Source organism: Myxocyprinus asiaticus, chromosome 8 (assembly GCF_019703515.2).
Source record: "Myxocyprinus asiaticus isolate MX2 ecotype Aquarium Trade chromosome 8, UBuf_Myxa_2, whole genome shotgun sequence".
NCBI classification, from domain to species: domain Eukaryota; kingdom Metazoa; phylum Chordata; class Actinopteri; order Cypriniformes; family Catostomidae; genus Myxocyprinus; species Myxocyprinus asiaticus.
The window spans coordinates 54014353-54030852 of record NC_059351.1 but is presented as its reverse complement, the minus strand read 5'-3'; the positions used below and the strand labels follow the sequence as shown (position 1 = coordinate 54030852).

The window sequence follows — 16500 nt, the reverse complement described above, 5'->3', positions numbered from 1 at the left end:
TGGATATATTCACATCATATCTCCATAAAAAATATCTTCGTCTGTGTTCCATGGAAGATGGAAAGACACGGTAGCGGATTTAGGCATGGGCGACATGTGCCACAGGGTGGCATCTTGCGGGGTGGGGGGGGGGTGTTCGGCCAGGGTGCCATACAAGCTAGAACAGCCACTGGAAAGACATACAAGTTTGAAACAGCACACAGGTGAGTAAATGATTAGACTTAACATATTTGAGTGAACTATTCCTTTAAATAAAGCATTTAGTCAAGTCAGATTCTCACATGAACGGCATGTGATGCCAAAATCGACAACTATTGATCGCTTTAAATGTCTTTTATACGATTCTTCCTAAGTTTGTTGTTTTCTGGTAAATTTTTAGCAACTAGAAATCTTATGACATTTCTGTGTGTGATGATGACATTAAATGTAGCAGAATTTCTTTTTTTAAAAAAGGTCGGAACATCAGAAGTGGTCAACTGCCATCAGACCTGCAAACGGGAGGAGAATGTCTTCATCTAGAGGTGAATACATGACATCACATGGACACACATTTCAGTGAACAACACCTGTAAGTGCTGTGATTAACCACTCTTTTTATGGGACATTTGCATTCAGTTTTTTAAAGTATACACTATGTGTCATTATTGCTAAAAAAAGAGAAGTTTACTGTTTTACTTCCTACCGTTCAGTCATGGGAGGGGCTTCATGTTCTAGAAGTTAAATTGTTACAGTTAACAATGAACAAAGGGTAAATAATTTGGATTCAAATATGGTTAATATTTATGTGCATATACTGCTGGTCATTATCGGTGATCAATGTGCCATCAAGGACCAAAATACAATAATGAGTGTGGGGGGATGACTTATGTTATTATTACTATTCTTACTAATTAATTTATTTCTGTTCTTTTAGTTTCATTTTGTGAATGTCCAATAATGGTTCTAGATCTGTGCTTCTGCAAACAATATGTGTCTGTCATTGTTGTAAAACTAAACAAAGCTCTTTTTAATTAAATCAAATCAAATCAAATCAAATCAAATCACTTTACTGTCACACAGCCATATACACAAGTGCAATGGTGTGTGAAATTCTTGGGTGCAGTTCCAATCAACATAGCAGTCGTGACAGTGATGAGACATATACCAATTTACAATAACATCAAATTAACACAACACAATTTAAACATCTGTTATACATAATTACACTCAACTTAAAACATCAAATTAACACAACACAATTTAAACATCTGTTATACACATAATTACACTCAACAATATACAAATAATAACATACACTGTACAGTATACAATACGCTGTTTTTGTTTTTGTTTTGTTTTTTTGTATCAGAAATGTATCAGAAATGAAAATGACTGGGTAAATTTGCATTAATTAAACATGTTAGCAGGTTATTTCTTCATACAAAGTTTGTCAAAGATCTTTCACAACAAACATTTACACAGACCATACACAGATATCAGCTTCCCCTTAAAAAATGCATTTTTCACCATTTGTTACAATGAAATTATTTTGAAACAACACCTGAAATAATAATAATAAAAAAAATATGTATCCAAAATGACAGTTTTTAGAAACTGTGTGAAAGTACCACCCTGATTTTTGAAGTAGTCATGGAAACGGTAAGCGTCCTCAGACAATAACAGAGGACCAACTGACAAACCAAAGTTATTCTAGCGAGTCAGTCCACTGTCGGTCATCTTTGCAGCGCTCTCGGGAGGTTATTTCCAGTCATGACAGTGCAGCTGCTATCTACTTGAATAGAGAAAGACCGAAATCAATAAAGCGTTTGGTCAAGATTTTGATCAAAGAACATTTTTCAAATCAGCAGAAAAATCTGACAACATCGGTATCATAAATTGTGTTCTTTACCTCATATTACCCTAAAAAAGACATTTTTCTCGGCTTGTATAGCTAATGCGCATGCGCTTTGGCGCATGCGCGTTGTCAATTCCGCTTTATTGGCAGCATAGTATTTGCCAAAGCATTTTCAGGTTATGTAAATACAAACTTTTTTAAATAAGATAATAATACAATAATAAATACAACAATTAGTAGTAAAAAAAACAAAAACATTTAAATACTAAGAATGATTAAATAGAATAAAAAGACATACATACACACACACACACACACAAACACACACACACATATACAGGTGCATCTCAATAAATTAGAATGTCGTGGAAAAGTTCATTTATTTCAGTAATTCAACTCAAATTGTGAAACTCGTGTATTAAATAAATTCAATGCACACAGACTGAAGTAGTTTAAGTCTTTGGTTCTTTTAATTGTGATGATTTTAGCTCACATTTAACAAAAACCCACCAATTCACTATCTCAACAAATTAGAATACATCAGAAGACCAATAAAAAAAAAACATTTTTAGTGAATTGTTGGCCTTCTGGAAAGTATGTTCATTTACTGTATATGTACTCAATACTTGGTAGGGGCTCCTTTTGCTTTAATTACTGCCTCAATTCGGCGTGGCATGGAGGTGATCGGTTTGTGGCACTGCTGAGGTGGTATGGAAGCCCAGGTTTCTTTGACAATGGCCTTCAGCTCATCTGCATTTTTTGGTCTCTTGTTTCTCATTTTCCTCTTGACAAGAGGAAGGTTCAGGTCTGGTGAGTTTGCTGGCCAGTCAAGCACACCAACACCATGGTTATTTAACCAACTTTTGGTGCTTTTGGCAGTGTGGGCAGGTGCCAAATCCTGCTGGAAAATGAAATCAGCATCTTTAAAAAGCTGGTCAGCAGAAGGAAGCATGAAGTGCTCCAAAATTTCTTGGTAAACGGGTGCAGTGACTTTGGTTTTCAAAAAACACAATGGACCAACACCAGCAGATGACATTGCACCCCAAATCATCACAGACTGTGGAAACTTAACACTGGACTTCAAGCAACTTGGGCTATGAGCTTCTCCACCCTTCCTCCAGACTCTAGGACCTTGGTTTCCAAATGAAATACAAAACTTGCTCTCATCTGAAAAGAGGACTTTGGAACACTGGGCAACAGTCCAGTTCTTCTTCTCCTTAGCCCAGGTAAGACGCCTCTGACGTTGTCTGTGGTTCAGGAGTGACTTAACAAGAGGAATACGACAACTGTAGCCAAATTCCTTGACATGTCTGTGTGTGGTGGCTCTTGATGCCTTGACCCCAGCCTCAGTCCATTCCTTGTGAAGTTCACCCAAATTCTTGAATCGATTTTGCTTGACAATCATAAGGCTGCGGTTCTCTTGGTTGGTTGTGCATCTTTTTCTTCCACACTTTTTCCTTCCACTCAACTTTCTGTTAACATGCTTGGATACAGCACTCTGTGAACAGCCAGCTTCTTTGGCAGTGAATGTTTGTGGCTTACCCTCCTTGTGAAGGGTGTCAATGATTGTCTTCTGGACAACTGTCAGATCAGCAGTCTTCCCCATGATTGTGTAGCCTAGTGAACCAAACTGAGAGACCATTTTGAAGGCTCAGGAAACCTTTGCAGGTGTTTTGAGTTGATTAGCTGATTGGCATGTCACCATATTCTAATTTTTTGAGATAGTGAATTGGTGGGTTTTTGTTAAATGTGAGCCAAAATCATCACAATTAAAAGAACCAAAGACTTAAACTACTTCAGTCTGTGTGCATTGAATTTATTTAATACACGAGTTTCACAATTTGAGTTGAATTACTGAAATAAATGAACTTTTCCACGACATTCTAATTTATTGAGATGCACCTGTATATACACACAAAATAGGAGAATATATACAACATGAATGAAATGTATACAACACAATTATTTATTATTATTATTATTATTATTATTATTATTATTATTATATCATTAGTAGTATAATTTAATTATAAATAATCTCTGTGCAATCTCTCTCTCAAGTTTAGTATCTTAAATCACACAAATAATAGATTACATTTTTTTAAACACGTACTCTAACATGTAATTTATGCGTTTCTGTTGACTACTTTATAGAAATTGTTTAGTGTTTTTGAACACAAAGTCTGTTAGCATCTTAAATGTTGTCAGAGGTGAATGTAGATTAAGAGAATAGCACATTTATAAAGGTTTAGGCATTTAAACATATTTACGTGCAAACGATCGTCTATGAAATCGTTTTAAAGGGTTTGAATGGTAATATGTCAGTGGGTGATTGGGAGTATTACTTATTTATCCTGTTGTGACATAATAACTGTAATGTATGATGTCCATAGGTTGTCATATTCCTCGTAAAACTGATGCATGATTGTTTATGAAATATAAGGTGCAGACTGGAGTTTTGGGGCGGAACTGAACTCACCGATTCAAAGTGAAAGTAAAAGTGTGATGACAAGACTATGTTTCAAAATGTTTTAATCACCAGAGCCTCAAGATACCATCACGTAAGTTTGCTATCCTCATTCATGTACCAGTGTTTTGATATAAAGTGCACTTGAGTCAGTTATGTGAATTACAGGCATGTGAAAGGTTGACTGTTATTTATTTATTTATGTTTTACATTTTAGGCTATAAAAGGACTGCGTATAAAATGGCTGGAAACGTTGACAGTCGGAAGTTGAAGTAAATCGCTGATAATGTTCTCTTGAATGGGTATTTATAATATCATATCGAAATCATAGAATCATTTGGATTGGATTTGCAAAATTAGCTGCAAAAATAAATGGCATCTTTTGGAGCACTTGCTTCTGTTTCACACATGACATTAAAAGACTGAGCACAAGCTGGTCCTGAATAAATTATTTAATAAATTAAAATAAAGCCAATTGTGTATGACCAACAAAGAGCTTTTAAGCATTATAAGAACAAAGCAATCTATAATTTCCCTACAGTTTGGTAGCTGAGCATGACTTTTATCAAAAGATAACAATAATAGTAGTTTTCATGTGTATAAAAAAGCATGTCTAGATGTCTATTTACTTAAGTAAAATGCATGTGTTCTATAAACACAGCAGATCTTTCTTTTTCTACAGTTTGTCGACTGCACTCTAACATAGACAGGAGCTGATATTAAAAATAGCTTTACATATTTAACACAGATCTAGTAATCTGCTTAAATTGGAAAAAAACAACTGATCAAACTATTACCTCACAAACATAATGTAAAAAGCATAACATAATGAAGACTTGTGCGCTGATATAAACTCCACTTACAATGAGTGCTTAAAAGAAGGATTGTCCTTTGTTTTTTTATTGCAGTGCATTTCACGTAATGCTGCCAATCAAGATGATATGCCGATAAATATCTCTCATTTGTGTGTTCCTCATCTCTAGATTATTAATTTAGATCAACATCAAATGCCGATAAAAATCATGGAGAAATGAGCATTGTGGCAAGCAACTTCATAGAAATGAATGGAGCCGTGTTGATTAGACTATCTAACTGATGGCCTATTGCGTAAGGGTTGTTTCGGCTCGTGAAACTCATCTGTGATTGGCTGGATGGTCACTCAATCAGCCCAAAGTAACAAAATGCAAAGAATACTGTATACAAATCCACCATTTGGACTCGGGGTTGGTTTGGCTTGGAAAAGTGCGGGGGACAAAAATCACCTTTTTACAGAGTGCGGGGGACATCTTTTTACGTGACGTAATTTGTGTTGTGTTGCACCACTTAATTTTAAATATGGTTTAACAAATCAGAGATTTGGCATGCTCTATTCCCAATGCTCTCTAAGTCCTCGTGGTGGCATAGTGACTCGCCTTAATCCAGGTGCCAGAGGACGAATCTCAGTTGCCTCCGCGTCTGAGGCTGTCAATCCGTGCATTTTATCACATGGCTTGTTGACATAGCACGTGTGGAGGCTTCACGCTATTCTCCACGGCATCCGTTGCGGCCAACTCACCACGCGCCCCACCGAGAGCAAGAACCACATTATAGCAACCACGAGAAGGTTACCCCATGTGACTCTACACTCCCTAGCAAGCCAGCTGGTTGCTTAGGAGACCTGACTGGATTCACTCAGCACACCCTGGATTCGAACTTGCGACTCCAGATGTAACAAATCAGAGATTAAACTTTTAACCCGTGATTAAAATGGTCACCTGCGATTCATTTTGTCCACCATGATGGATTCTCAGCTTAGCTGTAGATTGTTAGTACACAGGGCCGATCAAGCAGGTTAAAAAAAATGTCGCAGCAGCGTAAACAATGTCTCAAGCTTTAAAATATGGCACCATAATTTAAGAAAAAAGGACCACACAGGTTTTGGATCGACCGCCTCCCCTCATCAGCACCACTATTGTGGCCAGAAATGAACAGCCCATGCTGTCAACTGAAATGAGTAGAGAGGAGGGGAGCAATAACGATCTAAATATAAGTAATCCCCGCTCTTGACTTCTTGCCAGTAAAGTGAAAAAGAGCACACAAACAAATTATTCCTTTTTCAGAAATTTCAGAAGCTTTTTCAAACAGATGTTCCTAAGTCAATACTTCTGTAGGCAGCCGATTGAAGAAGCAGCATCTGGGACTGGAGCGCTTTGTTTTGCAAGTGGTTTCTGATCATAACATTGCTGTTTTAGATAAAACTTTAGTTTAGCTTGATTATTAGGATAACCATTAACTGCACACACTGTCCGGGGAATTTTAAAGACATCTTACAACATTTAAAAAGCAAGAATCTAACCGCTTGACACACAAGCAAGCAGTGACCGGCTACACACCAAACGCCAACCAATCGCACTTCCGCTAGCCAACCAGAAATTCCTCCCACCTAGCGAAACAGTGGACTCGCTGAGAAAATTATGGATTGAAATCAGATGCGAGTCAAGTCTCGTGAGCTGCACGTTTGGAGCGCTATTTGAGTGATGCACAGAGTTGCCGTCTATGTAGAGCATTACAATACACTCTCTTATGAGGCTCCATTTCAGTTTGGATGCTGCCATACAAGACAGCTGCCTACGAAGGCAGGAGACAGCGAGGCAGCTCACTAAGTTTTGGAACAGACCCATAGGGTGTCTAAGTTACCACACTTGTACTGCAGTCCTGAAAACTGTGTCTAAATTACCACACTTGTACCACTAGTCTTTGGGGGAAAAACAATGGCAAAAAATTGCCATAGATTGATGGCAATTACTGCTCAGTGTTGTATAGCTGTGCATTTGAAAATTTTTGACATTACTTTAATTGTACCTATTGCTTAATAGTTTGCCAAAGGGATAGATTTATTTGAAAGTGAAAGACACACAAGAATTGTCATTATCAAACTTAATTTCTGTTCCCTTGTTTATTTTGAATATTTCTGCCGTTTGAAGCAAGACAATCTTGTCAGATCTTTAAAGTCCTGTACTGCCTTTGACTGTCAGAGCCACATCCTGCAGAATGACACAGAATTTGCCTTGAAGACACGCACACTGTTGGAGGAAACTGGAGATTTGCATCTGGATTCTCCCCAACCAGTTGATGATGTTGTTCAAAGAGTCAAAGACCAACACAAATTCTGCATGAAGAACAAGTATGAGTGCTTCTTTGAGGGAATCAAACCCAGGTTTCAGGACAGGATTTACACACAGCTCTACATCATAGAGGGAGAGAGTGAAGGGGTGAATGAAGAACATGAGGTTCTTCACATGGAGAAAACACCCAAAACTCAACACTTACAAGACACTCCAATCTACTTCAATGACATCTTTATACCCTTACCTGAACCAGGATGTGAGGAGAAGAGAAAAGACCAAATAAAGACTGTTCTTACTAAAGGCATCGCTGGAATTGGAAAAACAGTCTCTGTGCAGAAGTTCATTCTGGACTGGGCCGAGGGAAAAGCCAATCAGGATGTAGATTTCATGTTTGTGCTTCCATTTCGAGAGATTAACTTGATTAAAGATGAGCAGTAAAGTCTTCACAAACTTCTGCTGGACTTTTATCCTGAACTTCATGATCTAGACTCAAAGATTTATAATGAGTGTAAACTTGTGTTCATTTTTGATGGTCTGGATGAAAGCAGACTTACATTGAAGTTTTCAGAAAGTGAGAAAGTCTCTGATGTGACTGAGACTTCATCAGTGGGTGTGTTGATGTCAAACCTCATCAAAGGAGATCTGCCTCCATCTGCTCTCATCTGGATCACCTCCAGACCAGCAGCAGCCAATCAGATCCCCTCCAAATACATCAAGCGTGTGACAGAAATTCAGGGATTCAATGACCCTCAGAAGGAGGAATATTTCAGGAAGAGAATCAGTGATGAGCATCAAGCCAGCAGAATCATCTCACATATTAGAAGAGCAAGAAGCCTCCACATCATGTGCCACATACCAGTATTCTGTTTGATCTCATCCACTGTGCTTCAAGACATCCTGAAACAAGATGACAGTGCAGAAATCCCTCAAACTCTGACTGAAATGTACATCCACTTCCTGCTCATTCAGATCAATATGAGGAATCAGAAGTATGAAGAGAAAGATCCAGAGAAACTCCTGCAGTCCAACAGAGAAGTGATTGTGAAACTTGCTGAACTGGTGTACAAACAACGGATGAAGGGCAATGTCATGTTCTATGAGGAGGACCTGAGAGAGAGCGGCATAGATGTCACTGATGCCTCAGTGTATTCTGGGATCTGCACTGAGATCTTTAAGGAGCAATCTCTGATTCATCAGAGGAAAGTCTATAGCTTCATACATCTGAGCTTTAAGGAATTTCTGGCTGCTTTCTATGTGTTTCACTACCATGTAAGTACAATTATGCAAGGCCTAAAGTATTTTGCTTCAATACAGAATTTACTGAAAGGAGCTGTAGATAAAGCCCTTCAGAGTGATATTGGACACTTGGATCTTTTCTTGCGATTCCTGCTGGGCATCTCACTGAAGTCCAATCAGAGACTCTTACAGGATCTACTGACACACACAGAAAACAGCTCAGAAAGCATCATGGAAACTCAAATTTACGTCAAAGACAAAATCAGAGATGGACATAGACTCTCCATGGAAAGATCCATCAATATGTTCCTCTGTCTGCTGGAGATGAAAGACCAAACTCTGTACAGAGAAATTCAGGAGTTTGTGAAATCAGACAAACACTCAGAGACTAAAATTTCTCCTGCTCAATGTTCAGCAATCGCATACATGCTTCAGATGTCAGAGGAGGTGCTGGATGAGCTGGACCTGAAGAAATACAACACATCAGAGAAGGGTAGAGGAAGACTGATACCAGCTGTGATCAACTGCAGAAAAGCTCTGTGAGTGGTAAATCCATTAGAATTATTTTTATTAATATTTCTTATTACATATGTAATATACCTCATATTTTCAATGTCCGGTAATACCAGAAGAGTCACACAGAGTCAGTTCAAGAAGGTCCCTGAAAATTGTTTACTCTCTTTTAGACTTGCTGACTGTAATATCGCTGATCAGGTATGTGAAATCGTGGCTTCAGCTCTACAATCTTCAAAGTCCCTCCTGAGAGAGCTGGACCTGAGTAACAATGACCTGCAGGATTCAGAAATGAAGCTGCTCTCTGATGCACTGAAGAATACAAACTGTCAACTGGAGATACTGAGGTTTGTAAGAGTAAAATTGTGAGGGGAATGGATACTGTTAATCAGTTTAGGTGCATGGAATACTCATCCACCATTGGGTGTGGTGAGGTTAGCATAGACAGAGTAGGGGTCAACCCTCCAAGAGGTGTTTTTGCAAATAGTGAAGAACACAAAACATTAAAACAGTAAATAAAGTGTACATGGTGGATTGGTGATATAAATAAATGGTCCTTGGTCTGGGGCACAAGGGGAAGCAGCTTTCTTTTATGGTTTGGCTTTATCCTGACCTGCAAACGGGGTCCTGAGGAGAGGGTCCAGGTGGCACATCTAACTCATTGCCTGGACTCCTTACTGACTCCCTTTCTGGACAGGCGAGAACACCGTTGTGCATGTGTCACCAACGATCCGCGGCATGGGAGTCGGTGCACTAGCGCGGAGGCTAGAAAAGCCATGGCCCAAGACTCGGTCGCTAGTGCGTCTCTTAAGGCCAGGAGAGTGAGGTTTATACACTGCACAGCTAATGTGTCACATACCAGCTGGATACCGTTACACTCACTCACCTAAACCTCACTCCCATCCGGGTCACGGCACTAGTGTCATCAGTCCTACTCGACCAGTGAAAAGCCATGGCCCAAGCCTCGGTCGCTATTGCATCTCTTAAGGCCAGAAGAGTGAGGTTTACACACTGCACAGCTATCATGTACCGGATACCATTACACATGCACTGGAAAAAATGGTCTCTTGAGAAGAGGTGCGCTTTGCATTTAAACCGCCTCTCCTTGCTCCTGCCTACACCAATTGCGAACTTCCTTGGAAGTGGCAGGGTGACGATGATGCGAGGCATGTCATTCCATCACAAGGCTAAGAATCGTGACAGCCCTGTTTAAAAAAACAGCTTATCCAGTAAGCAATTTCCATGCTGGTCTAGGCTGGTTTATGGTGGTTAGTGCTGATTTGTTGCAGGTCTAGCTGGAGGACCAATATAGCCATGCTTTTTCACCTGCAAAGCCTAGGTGTTGAAGCTGGTTGACCAGTTTGTTCTTTCTTATGAAGCTGGTTAAGATAGTTTAAAATCCTGGAATGGTTAACAGCACACCAGCATCCCTTGCTGGGGGACCAGGTCCCAAAACACAACATAAGCTTGTGACCAGCAGTGCTAGTCTTTTCAGCGGGAAGGAGAAAGAGGTTTGTTGAACTCTTTATGTTTGTTGAACTCTTTATGTCAACTCCTTAGCTCCCAGTAACTGCAGGAAAGCATGCACAGCAATAAACTGATTTGTACTTGTCATTCAGATATGGCACAAATGCGGAACAGTGGTGCTTTCAGTGTTGGGAAATATCTATCAAAAAGTTTTTAAAAAATTGAACCTAGCAGTATTATGATATTGTTGTGTTAGACAAGTAGGTCTCACAAGTAGATATTCTTACTGAGATTGTTGCGTTGTCTAGCTGGAATGTTAGCAAAGGATTAAAAGGAGATGGACATGAGACACTTTAACAGGGACCAGAAAAGGGGGCAAATAACTGATTCCTAGGGTACCTCAGTGTTTTGATTCAGATGCCTCTCTCCTCCATGAATTTTTTAACTAACAGATACTTAAATCCTCAAAGAGCAGAACTAGTGATATTCTGAGAGGGTTAAAAAGAGAATCTTATGATTCATTGTGTCAAATGCAGTGGAGAGGTCAAGCTGAATGAGGACAGATGATCTTGAAGTTGTTCTTACCAGTCATAGGGCTTCATAAATGGAGAGCAGAACAGTCTCTATAGACTGCCCACTTTTGAAGCCCAATTGGTTGGTTTCCATTTGGTTGTTCTATCACTAGGATAAAGGAGGAAGATTCACTCTTTGTTGTAAAGTTGTAAGGAGCACAGGAAAGGAAGAGAGAATTAGTTAAACAAAAGATCTTAGATGTGTACGGGAGTTATAAGAAGACTGTCAGTGATACAGTTAAGACAATGAGATCAAGTTGTTTGGAGAAGAAGTAGAGAGGGGGTGGGGAATTGGGATCGGGATTGGGACATGACATAAGTCAGTTTCGATCCCTGTGAGCATTATGGCTCATAATGTGTCATAAGAATTTGTACTAACAAGTGTTCTACAGCTCTGATGAGATACAATTCTTATACTGGAAGAGGTCTCAGTATTTTTATCTCTCTTTTTGTAGATTATCTGTCTGTATGGTGACAGAGGTTGGCTGTTGTTATGTGGTTTCAGCTCTGAGTTCAAACCCTTCACACCTGAAAGAGCTGGATCTGAGCTACAATCACCCAGGAGAATTAGGAGTCAAACTGCTCTCTGAGAGACTCAGTGATCCAAACTGCAAACTGGACAAACTCAAGTATGTTGGGTTATATCACAAATGTATGTGTATGTATGGTGGCTAACTAGGACTTCCTTTAGGAATTTGCCATGTCCTTTAGGAATTTTAAAAATGTTCATGATAATATCTTTAATGATGTATATGTTACTTTTTTATTATCTGATTTGGTTTTACTCAAGACTGTTGTAGATCATCAATCCGTTTTAGCTCCACAGATGTCCATACAAGCAGACAGCAAGTGCATTAAAAAATTACTTTCACTATTGTCAGTTTAACTGAAATCTCCCTTGTTCATAGTACACAAAAAATACATGTAACCAAGTATACTTACTGTAAATTAACTTAGTTGTTTCAGTGCTTTCAAGCTTTACTTAATCTATTTGTGGTAGGACAGATTTAATATTTCTTGCTTGGTTAACTGAAACTGGGCAGAGGATTTCAAATTCCCAGCATGCTTTGCATGGCACTTGATAGTAAGAATTTTTTTTAAAATAAAGTGTTATACACTGCCTGCCCCCCCCCCCCCAAAAAAAAAAATTTGCAGTTTGAATTTATGGCAGTGTTATGATCTGCAGTTGCTTCAATTGGTCAGGTCTAGGCTCAGCAACATTATGCTTCAATAAAGAAGTCAGCAGACTACCTGAATGTACTGAATGACCAGGTTATCCCATCAATGGATTTTTTTCTTCCCTGATGGCATGGGCATATTCCAGGACGACAATGCCAAGATTCATCAGGCTCAAATTGTGAAAGAATGGTCCAAGGAGCATAAGGAATCATTTTCACACATGAATTGGCCACCATAGAGTCCTTACCTTAACCCCATTGAAAGTCTTTGGGACGTGCTGGAGAAGACTTTTATGGAGTGGTTCGACTCTCCCGTTGTCAATACAAGATCTCGGCCAAAAATGTATGCAACTCTAGACGGAAATAAATGATGTGACATTGCATAAGGTTGTCGAAATAATGCCATGATGAATGCACACCATCAAAGCAAATCAAAGCTAAAGGCGGTCCAATGAAATATTAGAGTATACAACTTTTTTTTGGCCAGGCAGTGTATGTGTTTTTGTGCAAAATGAATGTAAAGAGGGAGACTTGTTGTGTTTAATGTTTTGTTGAAATGTAAAAGAGTTTTTTTATGTTGGAGTTTTGGGGGTTACCATCATGGTGAGAAGTGGAGCTTGAGCTTAGCTTGAGGACATGTACTGTGCATGTTGAGAATTCTCTGTATTTCTTTACACGTTGAGCAGTTGCTATGCTTATCATAGCAAAGTGTTTCCCTTTAGCATGCTAATATTCACTGTACTAGCAAGTTAATCATGGTAAGAGTTCATTTAAAAGGTCTGAATTAGTTGGTTTTACACAATTCATTTAAATTCCCTCTACTTGAAGTACACCAATCAGCCATAACATTAAAACCACCTGCCTAATATTGTGTAGGTCCCCCTCGTGCCACCAAAACAGCACCAACCTGCATCTCAGAATAGCATTCTGAGATGCTATTCTTCTCACCACAATTGTACAGAGCGGTTATCTGAGTTACTGTAGACTTTTTCAGTTCGAACCAGTCTGGCCATTCTCTGTTGACCTCTCTCATCAATAAGGCGTTTCCGTCCACAGAACTGCCACTCACTGGATGTTTTTTTTTTTTTTTTTGGCACCATTCTGAGTAAATTCTAGAGACTTGTGTGTGAAAATCCCAGGAGATCAGCAGTTACAGAAATACTCAAACCAGCCCATCTGGCACCAACAATAGTTGATGTGAATATTAACTGAAGCTCCTGACCCATATATGCATGATTTAATGCACTGCACTGCTGCCACACAATTGGCTGATTAGATAATCGCATGAATGATTGTTGGTGCCAGACAGGCTGGTTTGAGTACTTCTGTAACTGCTGATCTCCTGGGATTTTCACACACAACAGTCTCTAGAATTTACTCCGAATGGTGCCAAAAACAAAAAACATCCAGTAAGCAGCAGTTCTGTGGACAGAAACGTCTTGTTGATGAGAGAGGTTAACAGAGAATGGCTAGACTGGTTTGAACTGACAAAGTCAATGGTAACTCAGATAACAGCTCTGTACAATTGCGGTGAGAAGAATAGCATCTCAGAATGCTATTCTGAGATGCGTTTAGCGCTGTTTTGGTGGCACGAGGGGGACCTACACAAGGTGGTTTTAATGTTGTGGCTGATCGGTGTATTTAAATTGAGATTACATGGTAGATTTCATTTAAGAAAACTCATTTTAAACACATGGAACCACTGTCCATTATTGAATCAAGTTCAGCCAAAGAGTTATTTTTTGAGTATGAGTGCCCACAGCAAAGGAAGAGATGAGCAAGAATATTAACTGTTGGGAATTACGTAAACCTTTTTTTTTTTTTCTATCGAAATGCCCAAATGGACCAATTTAATTCATCAAACTTTAATCTAGAAACATAAGAAACTGCTTGCAATACACTCTCTTGTCTGTGCCTCTGTGCATGTTCAATCACACTGCGCACTCACACGGTTGTTCATCCTATTTGTGTAGCAATGATTATTTAAAAATGCTGTACATATGCTGCATGGTATCTGTCTTTGGTATTGGAACATTTCAAAGTATTAGTGCATGACCTGATACCAATAATTCCCAATAGTAAAATGTTTGCTATCCATTTTATTTGTTTGTCTAGTTCGGACCATGGAGAGCATTTCAGGATCACACCAGGACTGCGAAAATGTAGGTCTTTTCTCTCTTTTTCTCTCTTTTGCACTCTTGGCTGTAAAACAGTCCTTGATTCAGTTCAAATATCTCTTCTTTTGTTCAGATGCCTGTGATCTCACACTGGATCCAAACACAGTAAATCGTCGTCTAATTCTGTCTGAGGAGAACAGAAAGGTGACACACTTGGAGGATCAGTCATATCCTGATAATCCAGACAGATTTGAGCACTATGAGCAGGTTCTGTGTAGAGAGAGTCTGACTGGACGCTGTTACTGGGAGGCTGAATGGAGCGGATGGGCTGATATAGCAGTGTCATATAAAAAAATTGGAAGGAAAGGAAGGAGTGATGGTTGTAATTTTGGACTCAATGAAAAGTCCTGGAATTTGAGCTGTATTTATGGCAGATTCACTGCATGGCACAATAAAAAGAGCGTTGACATACGTGCCCCTTCACCCCCCTCTAACAGAGTAGGAGTATATCTGGACTGGCCGGCCGGCACTCTGTCCTTCTACAGCGTCTCTGACACACACACTCACACACTTACACACATTCAACACCACATTCACTGAACCACTCTATGCTGGATTTGCGTTTTTTTATTCCGACTGCTCAGTGTCTCTTTGTTAAATCAGACAACCTCCTGTGTGAAACAACAGAGGCGCATACAACTCTCTCTTTTAACACATTCCATATTTTAATCGTTGTTTTATGTGAAATTATGTTTTGACATATTGAACCTTTAAATAAAAGTTATTTCTCTCTCAGAAAAGGTCTATGTGTCGCATTGCATCTTATTCCATCCTGTTTTTGAATATAATGGAGAAAGTCTTGTGACATCACTGTGTGTGATTAATCTCTAAATGTTCTTTGCTGCTAAAAGTCAAAGCAAACATTGTTAAAACTGTAAACAGGCATATCATTTATATTGCAGCCACTGATTCTGCCATCACTATATGAGTATGCTCTATGTTATTTTTTTATGGGAGATGCACATGATGCACCAGTCAACTGCAAACAGACCTAACAAACGGGCTGAGAATGTCTCCATCTAGAGGTGAATATAAGACATTACCCTGATAGCACATGTACATCACCAAGATATTTATTAGATGTGTGTGTGTTTACATCTCGGAGGTTGTTTGCTAATCTGCAAACATCTAAGATGTTTCCTCTCGGATGTCAATAAGACATTCATCAGATGTCTTTAAGGTGTTTATGATTTAGAATGTTTGTTAATCTGATCTAGCAAATGTTGGTTAGAATGCAATGCTTTCCAGATGAAAACATCTAAAACAGATATCTTGGAGATGTACATGGACATACATTTAATTGAACAACACCTGTAGTGCTATTATTAACCACTCTTTTTAATGGGGATTTACATTCACTTGAATCAACTTTAAAGTATATTCTGCCAGTCATTACTGAAAAACCTTTACTTCATTTAATTTCTACCATTCAGAGACGGGAAGGACATTTCGTTACATTTTCACCTTTTAACAATGAATAAAAGGTAAATTAATTAGGATTAAAATTTCTTGTGTTTCTTCTTTAAAACGTAAATCCTAGAATGCCTTGATGCAGTGCCTGTAAATGTAAAGTTATCCAAAAGGGAAGTGACCCCATGAAAACAAAAGTCTAAACTCAGTGCATATTTGCCTGGTGGCTCTGTGGTTGGTATATATTGATACACATATTCTATTTAAGTGGGCAAGGCTGTATGCAAATATTTGTTGACAAGCAAAAATACAATAATCCATCTGACCACTGAGGCACTGGGAGAATTTTAGAATGATTTGCATGAAAGCAATTCAGCCCACCTAATGCAAATTATAAACAATGATACTGGTATTATTTACAAACGCTCTGAAATTATGCATCCTTATTTAACTGCACATGAAAAGATTGAAAGACCATTTTCATTCAGTTTTATTTCTACAATCCATGTTGTATTTAATTATATTACTAGCACAACAAT

The 16500-nt window shown here is 38.8% G+C and overlaps 1 pseudogene; it reads left to right on the top strand.

The window, feature by feature from the left end:
• Window positions 1-4299: 4299 nt before the first annotated feature.
• LOC127444639 (NLR family CARD domain-containing protein 3-like) lies at window positions 4300-16059 on the top strand (annotated as a pseudogene).
• The last annotated feature ends 441 nt before the right edge of the window (window positions 16060-16500 follow it).